The sequence below is a fragment of the Gadus morhua genome, chromosome 6, assembly GCF_902167405.1.
Source record: "Gadus morhua chromosome 6, gadMor3.0, whole genome shotgun sequence".
Lineage (NCBI taxonomy): Eukaryota > Metazoa > Chordata > Actinopteri > Gadiformes > Gadidae > Gadus > Gadus morhua.
The window spans coordinates 26,815,971-26,829,521 of NC_044053.1; the positions used below are offsets into that span (position 1 = coordinate 26,815,971).

Sequence of the window (13,551 nt, forward strand, 5' to 3'; positions counted from 1 at the left end):
CACAATGTCCTGGGGAAGCCCATAGACTCGGAAAACATGTTTAAACATTAGTTTAGCAGTTTGAAGAGCAGAGGGTAACTTTGGCAAGGCAATAAAGCGACAGGACTTAGAAAACCTGTCTACCACTACTAAAAGAGGAGAAGACCTTGAGGACGTTGATGCTGTGTCTTACTACGAACACAGACGGTGCGTGCTGCCACAAATGCCTTGACATCCTTCTCCATCTCCGGCCACCAGAAACGTCTCTTCAAAAACTCCAGAGTCCTTTGATTGCCAGGATGTACTGCCAGGCATGAAGAGTGCCCCCACTGTAGTACTTTTGACCTCACCTTCTAGTGAACAAAAAGACGATCCGATGGACCCGTTCCTGGTCCTGGATCCTGCTGGAGAGCCCTCCTGACCTCGGTCTCAATGCCCCAGCGGATAGGGGCCACAATCCTTGAGCTGGGGATAACGGGACACTTGTCATACTCAGCGCCGAGGGCCTCAAATTGTCTGGATAGGGCATCTGGTTTCTGGTTCTTGGTGCCTGGTCGAAATGAGATGGTGAAGTTAAACCGGAAAAAAAAAGTGCCCACTGGGCCTGGCGGGGATTCAATCTCTTAGCCTGCTTCAAATACTCCAGAATCTTATGGTCGGTCCAGACTATAAACGGATCTTGGGCCCCTTCCAGCCAATGTCTCCACTCCTCTAATGCCATCTTGACAGCCAGTAGCTCTCTGTCCCCAACATCATATCGGGCGTCAGTGGGAGATTGGCGATGAGAGTAAAATGCACAAGGGTGCAACTTCCCATCGGAGATACGCTGGGAAAGAATTGCACCAACCCTCACATTGGATGCATCCACCTCTACAACAAAAGGCAGAGAGGGATCTGGCAGTGCAAGGATAGGTGCGGACGAAAAACGCTCCTTGAGTAGTCTGAACGCCCCTTCAGCCTGAGGAGTCCATATGAACGGCACACCGCCCTTAGTGAGGGCAGTGATTGGCGCAGCCACAGTGCCAAAGCCCCTGATGAATTTCCTGTAGAAATTGGCAAATCCCAAGAACCGCTGCACCTCTTTGACAGACCTAGGGGATGCCCAGTTCCTTATTGCCTGAGTCTTCACCGGATCCATTTGAACACGACCCTCCTTCAAGATGAACCCTAGAAAAGTCACCTCAGACACATGGAATTCACATTTCTCCGGCTTAACAAACAGGTGGTTCTTCAGCAGCCTCTGTAAAACTTGCCGGACATGGTGACGGTGATCTGAAATGGACTTAGAAAAAAATCAAATTATCGTCAAGGTAAACAAAAACAAAGTGGTTAATCATATCTCTGAGAGCATCATTTATAAGGGCTTGGAACACTGCAGGTGCATTAGTAAGACCAAAGGGCATAACTTGATACTTGTAGTGCCCTGTTGGAGTGTTGAAGGCGGTCTTCCATTCATCACCCCTGCGGACACGTATGAGATGGTACGCATTTCTCAAGTCGAGTTTGGTGGAGACCTTGGCACCCTGGAGCAAATCAAAGGCAGTAGACATTAGTAGCAGGGGATAGCGATTATGGATGGTGATCTTGTTTAGGGCCCGGTAGTCTATGCAGGGTCGAAGCCCCCCATCCTTCTTGCCCACGAAGAAGAATCCAGCCCCGGCTGGAGAGGTGGAGGGTTGAATAAATCCAGTAGCCAGGGCTTCTTGTATTTATTTGTCCATGGCCTCACGTTCTGGCAAAGACAGGGAGAAGATACGCCCACGGGAAGGACTGGTGCCAGGCAAAAGCTCAATGCTACAATTATAGGACCTATGAGGGGGCAACGTAGATGCTCTTGCCTGACTAAAGACTTCTTTCAGGTCCAAATATTCAACAGGAACTTGAGATAGCTCCAAGGCATCAACAGGTTCCACTAGTGGTTGGGCAGAACTTTGCAGGGGACAAGTGGCTTGGCAAGTGGGTCCCCACTCAAGAACAGTTCCAGTGGCCCAGTCAATACAGGGATTGTGCCGGTTCAGCCAGGGAAAACCAAGAACCACAGGGAACCCAGGTGAGTCAATCAGGTAGAGGGTAATTTCCTCCCGGTGAATGTCTGACTGGAGTCTCAGGGGGGCAGTGGCAGCAGTCACTCTTCCTTTACCTAAGGAGCGACCATCAAGAGCAGAGATAGTGAAGGGAGGATTAACTGCAATCTGAGGCACCTGTAGACGTCGGGCTACACTAATTTCCCGCAGCGCCAGAGTCGATGAAGGCCTGAAAAGTGTGTCGCTGCTCTCCCCATGATAGATATACAGGTAAGAATACTCCTGCACCTGGGGAGTCGGGAGAGTATGTTGCCCCAGTCATGCTCCTCCCTAATCTTGACGGGGCTGACCATTTCCCGGGCAGTCAGGACAAGAGGCTCGGAGGTGGCCTGCCTTACCACAGTAAAAGCATAGCCCCTCCCTTCATGCGGTCCCTTTCAGCTTGAGAGAGACGGGTTCCTCCGATGTGCATGGGCTCAGGATCACTGGACGATGTGGGAGCAGAACTCCAGGATGGAGCTGGAACTTCAGCCGATCTCTGGGCGTGAGGTTGGGTACGGTGGCGCTCACGCAGACGGTTGTCTAGCTGAATAGCCAGGGAGACAATGTCTCAAAGTCATTGGGTGTCTCCACGGTAGCCAATCCATCCTTCAGGGCATCAGACTAATCCGTTGTAGAAGACTGAGATTAGGGCCTGCTCGTCTCAACCACTATCAGCTGCCAGGGTTCTGAAAGTAATTGCATAGTCAGCAGCACTGCCTAATCCTTGTCGAAGTCTTAGGAGTTTTTTGGCTGCCTCCTGGCCCACTAATGATCGGTCGAAGACACGTAACATTTCTTCTTTGAAATCCAAATAATTAGAGCACATAGCGCCCTGTTGACCCCAGATAGCAGTCGCCCAGGCCAGAGCCTTGTCAGTTACTAGGGTGATTAAGTAAGCTATTCGGGATCGATCACCTGGATAACTTGAGGGCTGTAGCTCAAATGCTAAATCACATTGTGTCAAAAAGCCTCTGCACCCACCTGGATTTCCATCATATCTCTGCGGCGCAGGCAGTCTCGGTTCATGACTAGGTGGTGCAGGAGATGGTGCAGGAGATGGTGCCGGAGTCGGGTTGGGAGCCGGTGCTGGAGATGCTAGATTCCCGATTCTCCGCATTTCTGCCAGTATATGTTGTTAAACTTGGTCATGTTGCTGGACACGTTGCTGTAGATTGGGCAAGGCTTGGGCATGGGTTTCTATTGTAGCTCCGAAGCTGGTGAGGGTAGCCATGAGGCGTTCGATATCCGATAGATCCTGGGGGGGGGTCTCTGCTGAGTCATCCATGGCTTAGTCTTTCTGTCAGAATTGGGGATCGAGCCCGGATCTGCAAATCCACAGTTCTACTCTGAACCCAGTTAACAAAAAGGGAAGGGTATAGACTCAAGTGCAGAGATGGTTAACTGAAAGGTTGTTTATTACAACAAAGTCTTTGGGCAAAAACACAACATCACAAATTCCAAAACGAGGGCAAAATCCAAAAAGGGCAAAATTCCAACAGAGAAGGCAAAAGGAAAACTCAAAAACAGGTAGATCCTCATCAAAAGACAAAAGTCCAAAACGTCATACCAATGGGGCAAATCCAAGTGGGTAATCCAGAGAGCAGGCAAGCGGCCTCCTATCATACAAAGAGCAATGGAGAATGTTCGATCGTAGCCGGCGGCTTCATTACAAGCACTAATCTTGATCTGTGAAGTTGGTGAATTGTCACTTTTAGGTTTTCTACCTAGCTACCAAAAAATTATATTTGGAACATATGTGCTGTGGCACGCACACGGTTTGCATGTGATACTTCGAAGGCAAACAAAATCTAAAATACAAGAAAAACACAAAAACCTACATTCAACCAGTACCCTCACATGGCCCCTGACCCTCTGAGGAGGTACCTCCAGGTAGGCTACCCCCTCCATGCCAGGGCGCCCTGAATTTATGTCTATTAACAGCTCCTCCACGGGGGTCAAGACAATTTGAGGGCCAGATCCAGTCTGCCGACTGTCTACCTTTTCACAATTGGCTTAAAAAAAGGGCTTATTTAAATTTATACCAATACGATGGTGGAAAAAGCTTACCAGTTTGTATGTTATTATACTTCATTTTTACTTGATCCGCTGACTGCTTGGGAGCCATCGGAGTACATTTTTTTTTTAGAAGAAAAGGTTAATGGAACGTTAAGAATGCTTAACTGGGATATTTATAGATTCATGGCTCAAATATTAAGGATCAGGCTTTTGACGTGCAACTAACGCATTTACGCGGTCAGCGAACCGCTGCCAGGCTTTGGTTCTTCCGTTTCGCCATTTCGATCAGGGTTTCCATGATTCATACATCACGTCGTTGTAGGTTTGGCATGGACGGGCACAACCCTGTGTTAACCAACCCCGAGTTGATTGAACTAATGCATAACCCGTGCGGTGGAACCGACAGCTCTGGTTTAGTTGGCACAGGGTCAATCTACCTAGAGTTCAGCGTTAACTCTGTGTTTGTTAAACCTCCATTCGTGGAATACCCCACAGGTGTTATTCCAAACAATCCTCCATTTGTTTATGTCCCAATAAGGATGAACCAACCAGGTGGTGTGGGACATAGCCAAGGCCATATACCTTATCAAGGGAGACATTGCATCTGTTCTTTAGTTCTTCACGTTTTCTTTCCTATAATACTCACCCCAAACCTACCTGTTCTTGAATAAACCATCTATACGACCCTCTGATCCAACCGGTTCAAGTTGCCTTGATTTCCACTTCAAGAGTAACAACTACACTCCAAAGCAACCATGGCTTTTCTAATAAGGTGATTTGTTTATTTTGTAATTCTTTACTCGGTGATCAATCAGTGGCATGGACTTAATGCATTTCTTCAAATTTATCTACCAGGGTACTGTAATTGGCTCTAATACTTGCTGTTGGTTCTCAAGTACATGGTGAGTTGAATCCAAAAGTATGAATTTAAACAGGCAGGTAGCCATGTGCTAACAAGTATGCATAACAGCATACAGGCTCGTGCTTGCTGGGCCCCAGCAGCACCAGCAGTCTCCTAGCTACGAGCAGCACCAGCTGCTCGTAGCCAGACCAGCCTCTGCAGCCACTGCAGCCTCTCCAGCCACAGCCACTCCAGCCACACCAGCCAAAGCGGCCACTCCAGCAACAGCGGCCACTCCGGCCACTGCCGCCACAGCGGCCACTGCCGCCACAGCGGCCACCGCCGCCACCGCCGCCACCGCCGCGACAGCGGCCACCGCCGCCACAGCAGCCACCGCGGCCACCGCAGCCACCTCGGCCACAGCAGCCACTGCAGCCACAGCCGCCACTGAAGCCACAGCAGCCACAGCACCAACTCCAGCAAGAGCAGCCACTCCGGCAACAGCAGCCACTCCGGCCACAGCAGCAACTCCAGCAGCAGCAGTCCTCTAGCTACCAGCCCCAGTAGAATTGGCAGCAGCAGTCTCCTTGCTACAAGCAGGTTGACTTATTATCTGCTCTTCTTATTTCAAATGTCTGAGGCACAATAATAAAATCATCAATTTCAAACTGTCTGTGTCTTGTATATAAGCTATTCTGAATGCCAGCAGTTGATAGAAATGTGTGAACTCATTTGAGGAACTGCATTTTAATTGGCTAAAAATGCCTTTTCAGAATAGCAGGAGACTTCTCCACCTCTGGCAGGAGACTGCTCCCCCTCTAGTAGGAGATCAATTTTTATTTATTTTTTATTATACTTTTCTAGAATTATTTCAAGGCCCGGTCCTAACAGGCCCAGCGACCGGCTCAGGTCCGGGGACCAGGGGTTGGGAATCACTGACCTAGAACATTACTCAAGTCTAGTAACCACTAGACTAACGTAGCAACATCATGTCATGCTCCAACTAATACACCCAGGAGAAGGGTACTCTCAACATGACCTAGAAGCGAGGGCCCCTTGTTAACTACTTAATTGGATGTGAATTAGCCATTACAAGTCACACTAATCAAAATCTACTTCTTTTCCCAAGACTGTGCATCTCTACCGCACTTTCGTATTAGTATTACGTATTCCAGCTCTATATGCATTCATACATATTACATAATGGTCATGTATACAACATATACATAATCCTGATACCAACAGCCTCCACCATGGAAAACATTGTTATGAGGCAAGTCAGCTGTCCCAACTCATTAGGTACAGTGATTATGATTGAGTTGCAACTTATTGTAAATAATTGTTATAGGCTAGGGGTGGTGTGAACGCTTCCAAATCGATATATTTAGCCACTTATATTGCTCAAAATAGCAACAAACCTCTGCAGTAGCATGACTCAGAGTATCGTAAATAGTGTAATAGAGGCACTAACACAATTTAAAATAGACAAGTATCAAGAGGGTACATTATTAAGTTAAAAAAATCGGCAGCTTTATTATATTATTTACGGTAGCCCATAATCGACTTGTGTGGACAGATTGACTGGGCAGATACGGGTCGTTTCACCAGGGGGGCCTGTTCTACGAAGCTCGATTAGAGGGTTAGCGAGGTATGTTGAGCTGAAAGCCTGGGTTAGCTGTACCACGAAAGTCGATCTCTTTAAGCGTCGCTGTATTACCATGGTTACTTATGCTCCCAACCAAATCTGGTCGGGAGCAGGTTTTCAGCTTAGTCTAGCCGGAGATCGGCTACTTAAATCGGCGTGCGCAGCTTCCTAGCCCCTACTCTGACAATGGCGTCACCATTTGTGGGTGTTCCCGTGGACCTCGGCGCACTTATCGTACAGGCGTCTCTCCGGAGACAGAGGGTTTTTCGAGACAGAACCGATCCATTGGCATTGTCTGACGATATTCTTTATGAGAGATACAGATTCTCATCAGAGGGTATTCGTTATTTGATCTTCCTTGTTGGACCGTATGTGCGGAATAGAAAACGATCATATATACGCCTCATTCGGAATACAATTATCTGTTCGGCATATAATTCTATGCCGAATAGAAGAGGTGGTGTAGTCCGTTTTAATCGACATGCATACACTTATTCCGAACAGATTGGGGTTTAATTTAGAGCAGCTGCAGTAGTTCACAATTGGTCCACTGAGCTCCGTTGGTACTTTAATGCACACCGAACTTGACCGCTGTCAAGGAAAGTGGATTTACTGATTCACGTCTTTGTTCGTAAGTAGTCCGGTAAGCGTGTCCGGGTGCTAAGCGACGGGACATGGGTGTTTATTAATGAAGTGTTCGCGTAATAGTGTCCGCGCGCGTCCGAGATAACTGTAAATGAGTAGGCTACTACCAGTACTTTTGCAGGCTGAACGTTAAAATACTTCTAAACTTAAACGATTTCAGCCCGATTTTGCCCCGATTCTTTCGTCGCAGACAAATTTGCGAATCGTACGCGATTTGACGGGTCGGCGACGAGACGAGGTCTTGTAATGTGAATTGCGATCTGCGATGCTTTCGTCTGCGACGTTCGAAAACCCCACGACGAAAAGTTTGGCATGTCAGAATTTTTTGGGGAATCGCATGACGTATCCATTGTTGACATGAGGGAACCACGCCCCCAGTTGCGTGAGGGAAGCCCGCGAACAGCTGGAGCTCACGCGCAGTGTTTACCAACTGACTTCACTGCACTACGCTGAGTAGGAGTAACTACTGCAAAAATGAATGCGATCAATAACAAGAAGAATGCTAATAAAGAAAACGATAGAAAATGGAGCAATATAATGGAGACAACTATGGTGGAAATGTGGCGGCAGCAACGTCCCTGCATTTTCAACCCAAGAACGAGTCCACAATCTTTTCTTCTTTTTCTTCCTTTCCGTTTCTGTGCAGAGGACCGCCAGCATAATGCCTAGTGCTAGGTACTCGGGATCCATTGTTGACGCTTTGTTGCTAGGCTACATTGTTGCTGCGTCTACTTTGTATAGTTCATGCCACGCGCAACGCAACTACTGTGAGGAATTGCCGCATTGAGCAGATATAAAAACTACTGGAACCTTTATGACAATAATGTAAAAAGCATTTATGTTAGTTCCAAATCTTAGATTTTCAAAATATCTTGCAAACGTGAATGATACAAAGTAGAGAGCATCGCACCCTCGAATCTTGTAGTGTGGCCAGTCTTACGACGAGACAAGCCCCGATTTCCTGACTCTGGGATCGTATAGTGTGACATGGTAAATCGTGGAGGAATGTCTGAGAATCATGTAGTCTGAACCGGCCATAAGAGAGACCACTCTCTCCCACCAGTCTTGGCTGCGGACTCGCATTCAAATTCCTCTTGTTTGCGGCGGAGGTGGGGGTAATTATAAAGATCGGACGTAGCTGTGCTGTCCTCTTTCTTAATGTTTATAACATCTGGTCCAACCATTGCAGCGAGAACGTATTCTCAGCAGGGGGTGCAGGGAAAAAAAAAAAATTCAGCCTGCACTAGACTCGCAACTCGTTACATTGATAAAAAAAGATGTATAGCAGCGCAGCTCAATTACACCAGTGCATGCGCGGACAGTTGAAAATCGATCGTTCACATCCAGCTGCTCACAGAACAAGTTTAGCGCACCACCGCTACCCTCACACTTTTTCATATAACCTTTTTTCAGCACTAGGTCATATGAGCATTAAATAAATGCTGCGTCTCAAAATGCCTTGGACAGCAGCGAGGATGACTCGCTTTGCCACGGGCCGAAACAGTTCGGAGCGACCACAGCCAGAGCGAACACAGCGGGGCAGAGGAGTGTCAGGAATAGTCTTTGGTGTACACATCAGTACGGCCTATTTGCACTACTGTTTAGTGGCAATGCAGTGTTTTATTCGATGCCTTTTTATTTTCGTATATTATTTCAATGTTAAGGAGCAGGCAGGGAAAAGCTCTCTCCTGCTGTGCTTTCATCATTTTAGGAACAGATCTATTCCGCATATAAATCTATGCGGATCAGATGTGCCATGTAAACGCGGCTAGTGTTGCGCAGTGTGTCTGTGTTTCAAGTTCGAAGGTGGCCCCGCACGTTCAACGTACATTAACCTATAGTCAAGTGCTGTGTTGTCCATTATCCCTTATATAACTGCTATGTCAGTAACACAATTAGGCCGAGGCATTTTTTATTCTACAAATTCATATTATAGCTGTGAGAATTGTTAAGAAAAATCACAGCAATAGTCGGAAAACCAAATCACAGGCTAGATTCACCTGAAGTTATTCAAATGGATGCTTACAACTTACCACATTGAATAATATTTTTTAATATTTATTTTTGACTTGGCCCCAGTTTCGTAAGAGCGAACATGGGGCCCCACATATATGGGGGTAAAAGGGATGATGATACATAATATCTTTTAGACAATATGCAGAATCTTTTCACTTACGAATTAACAAGGTCGGCTATTTTTTGCCAGCACGCCACCCTAGCCATATTATGGGCAACTGTGTTCCCCTTGGCTGTGATTTGAACTTTGAATTCCTCGTAGGAGTTCATAATAATACACTGCTTGCCTTGGATGAAATACACCGCTCTCGCGTGATTTACTTTGCATAAGGGTGAGTCAAATGACGCGAGAAACGCCCCTTTTATGTGAACGTGCATTGAATCTAAAGCGGAAAACCTGGTTCAACTAATTGAATCTAAAGTGAGCTTCGTGGTACCATTTAACTCTGATTGCGAGTTGCGGCTCTGTCGAGCCAGGTTTTCCCAAGAAAGCCTGTGTATGTTCAGTGAGGTTCGTGGTATACCCCTGGTGTGCACCTTGTATTGGTATACCGAGCATCTTCGGATATGTTTTTTTTTTTTAAGGGGTTAAGAGCTCTGTGAAAGGTGGCTTTTTATTAGCACAAAAGTGCAGGGCTATGGAAGTAGACAGAGAGAGAGATCCGGCGATATTTGAGAAGACAACTTCTAAATATGAGGATACACTAGATAGAGAGAGAAACAGAGGGAGAGGTAGAGCTCATTCATTCACTCACACAAGTTTATTGAGAATCTTGATGATTGATTACTGATCACTCATATAACCTTTTTTTTTGTGAGGCTGTGACAATGCCTCCCCCAAACTCCCCAAGCCCTTTTTCTTTTAAATCACATGTTTCATCGTACCTGGACATCCAGGAGACACAGACACGATTTGAGTCCTTGTGATAGCAGAGGCTGCTATCTGTTCTTGAACTGAACTGTGTCTCAGCGATGTCCTGACGACCTACTACAAACTTTCATCCCCATCCCCATCACACCTGCGGTGACCATCACCTGGAAAATAACTCTGTTGCAACTTCCTACTTAAAACCAACTGAGCCACGATGTCACTGGTATTGTTTGTAATGTTGTTGTGCCATCATTTACATGAGGAAATTGTTAATTTGACAGACATAACGTAGTTCACAAAGATATCACCTTCTTACAAACTGCCCATGGGTTAGCTAAGACTAAAGGGATTCAGTCTTGTTGGGTTGGTGGGCTTATGCCATTTTCATCTCAGGTATATCGGTACCTCGCTGTCCCGTTCCCGAACATATTGCAGCTTACAAGTATGTCATCCAATTAAGATGTCGTCCCCAAATTAAGATCAAATTGTGCTATTCTCCTAAGCGTATCATTTTTTGGTCCGATGAAGGAAAGGTTGCAGGTTGTGGGTAAGAGTGTGGGTTCACGGCAACAGGTTGCCATATCAGGAAAGGAACTGTTGGTAAATGTACTGATGCTTTGCCTGCAGGAAATGGGACCATGTTTGTGTGTGGACAGAACGCTTATTCATATCTGCCTCCTTATTGCCATGGTTCATGTTATGTCGCCTATTGGAGATTGTGACATACGAACAATCGCCTATTGGAGATTGTGACATACGAACATTTGAAGGGTAATGCTACCATTAGGCCCAAGCCTAATTTATTCCATCAGAACTTTCAAGGTTTTACTAGACATTATTTGCTGATATAATTACAAACTATGGTGTCACAGTTGTCCTTGATGAGATTAGAGATTTAGTCAAATCATCAACGCTATAGCGAACGCTTCAGGCCTTGGTCTGACTGTCATTAATATGATAAAGTGGCCATTGGGTGGATGGCTAAGTGCGTTGGGTGGGTCTAAATTTTCAAAGATAGTCCAAATCACCATTTGTCCTTCCCATTATTATGCTTGATGTGGACATCAAGTTCTCCCCCTATGTGTTTCCCCGATTCACCGCCCCCCAACCGACCCCCCCGGGGACTGCCGCATTATTGTTGGCTTCCCTTAGGTTCGCTGTGTTAGAGAGCCTACCCCATCCCAAAGTATGGTGCCCTAAACGTCACAAAGTTGCTAATGCTAAGACTGCATCTAGGCCCTGTAATTTTGCTTTGACTAAAATAACCACTTTTCTGCTGAGAACAGTCAGCAAGCAGAGGGAGGTGTCCGGACAGTCGATTTCCTTATTTTTCAATTATAATCTGTTTTGGTTTAATCATGAAAAACCTAATGAGTGCGTTATTTTTAAGTAGCCTACACCTTGACTTGTTTATGATATGTATACTTTTAGGTTTACTATTGCCTTTTATGCCTTCTGTTGTTGATTTAGTTAATTGTTAATTGTTTACAAGTAGATAAACTGTATTCTCATTCAAAGGGTGATCTTTAAACTATGTTTAATATGATCGAAGAAGACGGAGAAATGTAAAATGTTGCTGTTCTTTTGTGTCCCTCTGTGATCGCATTTCTTAGTCTGGGAACAGGGCAGTGCTTCTCCTACTGACACCAGGTGTTATTTCTAACAATCCTCCATTTGTTTTTGTCCCAATCAGGACAAACCAACCAGGTGTTCTGGGACATACCCAAGGCCATATACCTTATCAAGGGAGACATTGCATCTGTTATTTTGTTCTTCACGTTTTCTTTCCTATAATACTCACCCCAAACCTACCTGTTCTTTCATAAACCATCTATTCAACCCTCTGATCCAACCGGTTCAAGTTGCCTTGATTTCCACTTCAAGAATAACTACTACACTCCAAAGCAACCATGGCTTTTCTAATAAGGTGATTTGTTTATTTTATAGTTCTTTTCTCAGTGATTAATCAGTGGCATGGACTTAATGCATTACTTCAAATTTATCTACAGGGTACTGCAATTGGCTCTACTACTTGCTGTGGGTTCTCAAGTACATGGTGAGTTGAATCCAAAAGTATGAAATTAAACAGGCAGGTAGCCATGTGCTAACAAGTATGCATAACAGCTTACAGGCTCGTGCTTGCTGGGCCCCAGCAGCACCAGCAGTCTCCTAGCTACGAGCAGCACCGGCTGCTCGTAGCTAGACCAGCCGCTGCAGCCACAGCCGCCACTCCAGCAACAGCGGCCACTCCGGCAACAGCGGCCACTCCGGCAACAGCGGCCACTCCGGCCACTGCGGCCACACCGGCCGCTGCGGCCACAGCGGCAACTGCGGCCACAGCGGCAACTGCAGCCACAGCCGCCACAGCCGCCACCGCCGCCACAGCCGCCACAGCCGCCACAGCCGCCACCGCCGCCACAGCCGCCACCGCCGCCACTGCCGCCACAGCGGCAACTGCGGCAACAGCGGCCACTGCCGCCACTGCCGCCACAGCAGCCACCGCAGCCACCGCCGCCACCGCCGCCACTGCCGCCACCGCCGCCACCGCTGCCACAGCCGCCACTGCAGCCACCGCCGCCACCGCTGCCACAGCCGCCACTGCAGCCACTGCAGCCACAGCGGCAACTGCAGCCACAGCAGCAACTCCAGCAAGAGCAGCCACTCCGGCCACAGCGGCCACAGCAGCCACCGCCGCCACAGCCGCCACCGCCGCCACCGCCGCCACAGCCGCCACAGCCGCCACCGCCGCCACTGCAGCCACAGCTGCAACTGCAGCCACAGCAGCAACTCCAGCAAGAGCAGCCACTCCGGCAACAGCGGCCACTCCGGCCACAGCGGCCGCTGCCGCCACAGCCGCCACAGCGGCAACTGCGGCAACAGCCGCCACTGCCGCCACCGCCGCCACCGCAGCCACCGCAGCCACCGCAGCCACTGCCGCCACAGCCGCCACAGCGGCAACAGCGGCAACTGCCGCCACTGCCGCCACAGCAGCCACCGCAGCCACCGCCGCCACAGCCGCCACAGCCGCCACCGCAGCCACAGCCGCCACTGCCGCCACTGCAGCCACTGCAGCCACAGCGGCAACTGCAGCCACAGCAGCAACTCCAGCAAGAGCAGCCACTCCGGCAACAGCGGCCACTCCGGCCACAGCGGCCGCTGCCGCCACTGCCGCCACCGCCGCCACAGCAGCCACCGCGGCCACAGCCGCCACAGCCGCCACAGCGGCAACAGCGGCCACAGCGGCCACCGCGGCCACAGCCGCCACAGCGGCCACAGCCGCCACAGCCGCCACAGCGGCAACAGCGGCCACAGCCGCCACTGCGGCCACCGCAGCCACCGCAGCCACTGCAGCCACTGCCGCCACAGCGGCAACAGCGGCAACTCCAGCAAGAGCAGCCACTCCGGCAACAGCAGCCACTCCGGCCACAGCAGCCACCCCAGCCACAGCAGCCACACCAGCAGCAGCAGTCCT

The 13,551-nt window shown here is 48.6% G+C and overlaps 1 protein-coding gene and 1 long non-coding RNA gene across 2 annotated transcripts in view; one reads left to right on the forward strand and one right to left on the reverse strand.

Annotated features, from left to right (window-relative positions):
• Positions 1 to 13,551, reverse strand: part of LOC115545893 (actin filament-associated protein 1-like 2) — a 134,347-nt gene that overhangs the window by 42,911 nt on the left and 77,885 nt on the right. The gene's annotated exons all lie outside the window — the stretch shown is intronic.
• LOC115545899 (uncharacterized) lies at positions 11,778 to 12,343 on the forward strand. Its single transcript, XR_003977154.1, has 3 exons — positions 11,778 to 12,006; positions 12,089 to 12,135; positions 12,204 to 12,343. It is a non-coding gene; the product is annotated as an uncharacterized LOC115545899 (long non-coding RNA).